Source organism: Eublepharis macularius, chromosome 6, assembly GCF_028583425.1.
Source record: "Eublepharis macularius isolate TG4126 chromosome 6, MPM_Emac_v1.0, whole genome shotgun sequence".
Lineage (NCBI taxonomy): Eukaryota > Metazoa > Chordata > Lepidosauria > Squamata > Eublepharidae > Eublepharis > Eublepharis macularius.
In genome coordinates this window covers 145264406-145270482 of record NC_072795.1, presented here as the reverse complement: position 1 = coordinate 145270482, position 6077 = coordinate 145264406, and positions in this window count along the sequence as shown.

Below are 6077 nucleotides of genomic sequence, written 5' to 3'. Positions count from 1 at the left end.
AAAAGACCTTTAGCAATCACAAGAGGGCTTGCCCTTTGTTCAGCTTCCATGCCAGGCCTACAGCCTGGCAGCAAATAATATAATAATCTCTTTTTGATGTTTGTTGATAACTTAATTTAACTTGGCAGTGGCTTGCTTGCCAACCTCCAGTAGAACCTGGAGATCTCCTGGAATTACGCCAATATCCAGGTCACAGAGATCAGTTCTCCTGAAGAAAATCAGGGAACACTTTGGAGGGGTACTCTATGGCATTCTAATCCTTCTGAGGTCTCTTCCCTCCCCAAACCCCGCCCTCTCCAAGCTCCACCCCCAAATCTCCAGGAATTTTCCTACTCGGAGGTTAGCAACTCTATCAAGATGTGATCTCTCTCCTAGTGGGCTTGGGTCTAGTTAGAGTTGCCAACTTCCAGTTGGTGGCTGCAGATCTGGAATTACAATGGATCTCCAGGCCCTGGAGATCAGTTTCCCTGGAGAAAATGTAGAAAAGAGCAAGAGTCCAGTAGCACCGATAAGAGTAACAAAATTTGTGGTAGGGTATGAGCTCGCTTCTTCGGATACTTCACACTCTTGCTCTCTTCTACTGCTACAGATAGACTAACACAGTTATTCATCCTGAACTGGAGAAAATGGTTATTTTACAAGGCAGACTATGGCATTATACTCTGCTGAGGTCCCTCTTCTCCCCAAACCCAATTCTCTCCAGGGTCCACCCCCCAAATCTCCAGGAATTTCCCAACCTGGAGCTGGCAGCCCTATGTTGCCAACACTGCCTTGACAAATGTTGGAGATTGCTGATGCTTGGGAGAGGGCAGAGTTTAGAGAGAGGAGAAAGCTCAGCAGAGATGTAATTGCATAGAGACCACCCTCTGAAGTTGCCATTTTCTCCAGGAGAACTGATCTTTGCAGTCCCAGGAGAAGTCCAGGCTCTACCTGGAGGCTGGTGAGTCTACTTGGATGTCTATTGGAGTTTGTGTGTGTGTGTGTGGGGGGGTTGTATTTCATTCCCTGAGAGGAGGGAGCTTTGGGGGCGGCAGGGTCAGGGGAAAGGGATTTCTGAGCAGCAGGAGCATCATCCCATGCAGAGGACAGCATGGCCTCAAGAGGAGCCTCCCGTGGACCTTGCCAGTCACGCTGCAGCCAAGACTGGGAACAAGAGATTCGGTTTCGTTTTCTCAGCCATGCCGGACGCTCCTCTCGGCTGGTCCGGGAGGAAACGACCGGGCACCCTGACCGGGCGGCTGATCCGCAAGGATTAGCCCCCAGGACTCCCAGGGAGGGAGCCAGGGTCCGGGACGCGGCGGGAAGAACTCCCCGAAATCAATGCGGGGGGGGGAATTGCCCGTTTGTCCCTATGGAGGCCGGCAGATGTGCGCGGCGCCTCGAGTGCCGCCGGGCAACGAGAAACGGCAAGTAAAAGAAACAGGCGGAAGCCTGTAAACAAGCGAATCCCTTCTGTTTTACAAGCGTTTGTGAAGGAGAGGTTGATCTGAAGAAGACTCGCTCTTCCCCTTCGTTGAGTTCCAGAATTTTGTTGGCGCCCCCCCCCCCTAAAATGGCAGCAAAGAAGCAAAGTCCCGCTCTCGGTAAGTCAATCTCGGCTACTTTGAAGGGGGAGTCGCTCGAAGAGTTGGTGCGCAGGGCGGTGGTGGAAGCCATAAAACCCTTTGTTGACAAGCTGAACGAAACTGATCAAAGGGTGGGCTTAATGGAAAGCGAGGTGAAAACCATTAAGGCAGCAGCGGGGGGGGGGGCAGAAAAGTCTGCTCTGGAAAGTGCGTCACTTGTGAAGGCTACAAAAAAGGAGCTGAAGTTGGTGGAGAACCAGCTGATCGGGCTACAGGTGGAACGAACGCAGACAATTTTGCGTCTCCAAAACGTGAAAGAGGAGGAAAATGAGGATCTGTGGGATTTGGTCTCGGAACTACTGGCGACACCCGCGAGGACGACTAAAGAAGAGGTTAAAAGCGCCATTTTGGAGGTCCGTCGGGCTTCTTCAAAATATGCAACAAAGCGACAGTTGCCTCGTGAGATCATTATTGACTTTTCATCTAAAAAGATTCGGGACACCATCCTATATAACTCATATAATGCGGATTTGGACTTTATGGGTTTGAAAGTCAAGATTTTGAAGGACGTTCCATTTCTAGTCCGGAAACGGCGTTTTAAATATAAAAAGTTTGCAGCTCTTCTGAGGGACCATGGAATAAAGTACAAATGGTTATTCCCAGAAGGAATATGGTTCAGATATAAAGATCAGGCCTATAAGATATTATCAGAAGATCAACTAAAGGATTTTGAGAATAAAAACCCAGAACTCTGCTGCACCAAGAACGAAGAAAAGGAGGAGCCGGAGGGGGGGGAGGAGGAGGAGAGCATCGCAACAGCAGTTGCACAGAGAGAACTGCGTCCGGGACCTAGAAGGGGGAGGAAAGTTTAATCAGAATTTGAAATGTTTATTCTCTGTATGATTAACCACTCCATCATTATTCTGTGGAGCTATTTTTGTATTATGACAGTATGAAGGGAAACATTGAAGGGTAGTGTTTAGTGTTTGTAGTTCATTCCCCCCCCCCTTTTCTTTTTCCACCCCCCTTTGTCCCTTCCCTCTCCCCTTTCCTTGTGATAGTCTGGTGTAGTGTTCTGTAGTTATGAAAATAAAAAAAATTATAAAAAAAAAAAGACTGGGAACAAGAGAGTTGCAGAAGCAGGTGTCCGAGAGACAGGAAAAGGTGCTCTCACCGCCCTTGTCCCAGCTTTCTGTTGTGTTACCTAAGTTTGTGTTTTTATGTGTTTGTGTGTCTTACTGTGAGTCCTCTCCCTTCTTGATGAATAAACGCATTGTAGTTTGAATTCTGCTTGCCAACCTCCAGGTGAGGCCTGGAGACCTTCCACAACTGTATCTGATTTCCAGACTAGAGATCAGTTCTCCTGGAGAGAGCAGCTTCTTTGGAAGATGGACTGTATATATGGTTGCCAACCTCCAAGTGGCTCCTGGAGAGCTCCCAGAATTATAATTGAGCTTCATATGAAACAGACTGATTTCCCTGAAGAAAACCACTGCTTTGGAGGATGGGCTCTGTGGCATCTGAGGTCCCTCCCTTCCCTTCCCAAACTCCAAACTCTCCAGGCTCCACGCTCAGATCTCTGGGAATTTCCCAACCTGGAGTTGAAAATGCATGCTAGGGAATGGCTTTGAAATTGTATTTCCCTTTATTTTGCCTACTGCTCATTCTCCCCTTAGTTAGGGGAGAGTAGTATATGCAACAAAATAGAAAGCAGAATCTTGCCCAGATGTTACTGAATGAATAAATTGCATGAATATGCATAGATGGCTAAATTAACTTCTAATATGCATAACAGACCAATATTGAAATTTCAGGAAAAACGGAAAGACCTTTTTGATTATGTAGCTAGAAATTAAGAAAAACTAAGAATAGCTATTATGGAAATCAAATTAATATTTCAAAAACGTGGGATATAAAATGTGGAGTATAATGTCAAATATAAAATGCTGAGTACAAAATCTTGAGTATAAGTAACTAAGGAGATGGAAAGGAGCAATATTTTGTAGTTTTAATGTGTTGTTTCTGTTTCTTTTATGTTCTTTCGATTGTTTTTTTTCTTTTCAAATAAAAATTATTTTTTTAAAAAGTGGATGTTACAGTGTATGTGACCAATAGAACAGGACATCTAATAAGCAATGAAATCCGACTAGAATTACAAACATTTGAAACCAAACAAAAAGTATTAGAATGATCTTTGCTAAGAGCCAGGGGTTCACAAGTTGCCAGTGTGGGTCATATTGATTTGGTGCATCCATCTATAGACAACATTAAGATCAGAATGCTGGCCCAACTGGGGAAGAAATCCCAAGGTAAGGACCAAAGGTACATCCAGCAACCTTGCTGAAGGTAAGGTATGAGTATAGAAACACTTCTAGGAACTATCTTGAGCTTCATAGCAGAAGAACATCCTGTAGGCCTAGCCTATTTGGGGCCTAAATTGGCCCTCTGTGAAGCATGGGAGCAGTCCCGGGGTGGTGCAATGATGTCATTGCATTGATCCCCGGAAGAGTGCCTGGGAAGCCTGTTCCCTGCCTTTCCCTGTGCTGATGGCAGGGGACGTGAGGCGGGAGAGGGGGATCCCCTGTCTCCACCAAGAGAATGGGATCCATATGTCACTCTAGGAATCATTGGAAATTGTATGGTAAAATGACAGAGTTTCCAGAGATCAATGTGACATCACTTCCGGGCTTTCTCTGGAAGGGACATCACACTGTGTGATATGCTGGCAAAGTTTCCCTCCCCGCTGCCACTCCAAGTGGTGGTGGGAAGGCAGAGTTGCCAGAGACTGATCTTTTTCCATAATGGGAGACATGACACCCCTAGTGTTGGTGTGTAGAAAAGAAGTGTGTGAAGTCATTCACAAAAAGCATCCAGTATTTACTACTTCACAATAGTTCATCGTGAGTTCTGCTGCAGTGCCCACGTTCGCTGGAACAGGCACCTTCATCTTCTCCATAGAACCTGAAATTGAGGGAGGGGGCACAAGATCCATGACTTTTTGCTAAAGAGAACACCTGGGTGCCCACTTCTGTTCCTCGGCCTTGTTGAGCTATAACTGAGTGGCTGCCACCACTTCCCCAGATTCTTGACAGCGACGCCCCCTTTCTGCCCCAGTGAGATCTCCTCCAGAGAGCCCCACAAAATTAAACAGTGGCTTGTTCAGACTTACTTTTCCATTGGTGTCTCTTTGTAACCAAGCCTCACATCCAAGGGAGGAATAATGGGTTGTTGTGCCATTGCCCTTGGGTAGAGAAGATCCAGATTAAAACACACATGAAGCTGCCTTATGCTGAATCAGACCATTGGTCACTCTCGTCTACTCAGACAGGCAGTAGCTCTCCGGGGTCACAGGTTGAGGTTTTTCACATCACCGAATGTCTGGTCCTTTTAACTGGATAAGCTGGGGATTGCACCTGGGACCTTCTGTGTTCTGCCGCTGAGCTAAGGCCTCTCCCCAAACTATGGCCCAAACTAATAACCTTTTAATTCAGATTTGTCTTGAGAATTTATTTTCTTTATACATTTTAATATTTTTTCTCAACAACAACAACATTTGAATTATATATTGCCCTTCAGGACAACTTAACATTCACTAAGAGCAGTTTACAAAGTGTGTTCTTATTATCTCCACAACAATCACTCTGTGAGGTGGGTGGGGCTGAGAGAGCTCTGAAAGAGCTGTGCCTGACCCAAGGTCACCTAGCTGGCTTCAAGTGGAGGACCAGGGAATCAAACCTGGTTCTCCAGATTAGAGCCCTGTGCTCTTAACCACTACATCAAACTGACTCATCAAATATGTGGATAGGCTGCCAGCTTGCCAACCTCCTGCCCTGGACTCTGTGCTCTGTGTGAGCAGAGGGAGCAAAATAAAGGGAAAAGTGGGCATCAAGCAATGCCGCAATGCCACTTCCAAGTACAAAACCAGAAGTTACATTGCGGTTTTGTATTACATCGATTTCTGTTGCCCCCCCACCCTCACAACCCTTCCTGGGTTGCCGGCAGAGTCTGTCGACCTTACTCAATAGGTATGCAAAAGAGGGCATCACGGAAAAAGTTCAAGACAGAACAGCAAACCGTGAAGACTAAGACATCAATCAAAATTATCCCAATGAAATACTTAGAAAATCAGAGGCAATAGTGTTTGAAATATATATATAATTAACCTTCAAAGGAATGTTTATGGCTAACAAGATTCTATAATGCTGAAACACATTTTTTTCAATGGTATACCAAGGCTAGGTTGAGTTAACTTTAAAGAAACACAAAGTGCTACATAAGCCTCAATAAGTACTAGTAACTACATATCCAAAATTCCTCTGTCCAACAAGAGAATCTCAGACCAATGAAGTGCTAGTGCAATTTGGCCATTCGCAGACAATACAATCAATGTCATATATCAATATACACAGGATCAGTTTGTGAATCATTACAAAATTCATACACTAGAAATACCCTTAAAAGGGCAGTACAATTTAAAGTGAGAGGTTGAGGATGTGATACCGCTGACAAGAG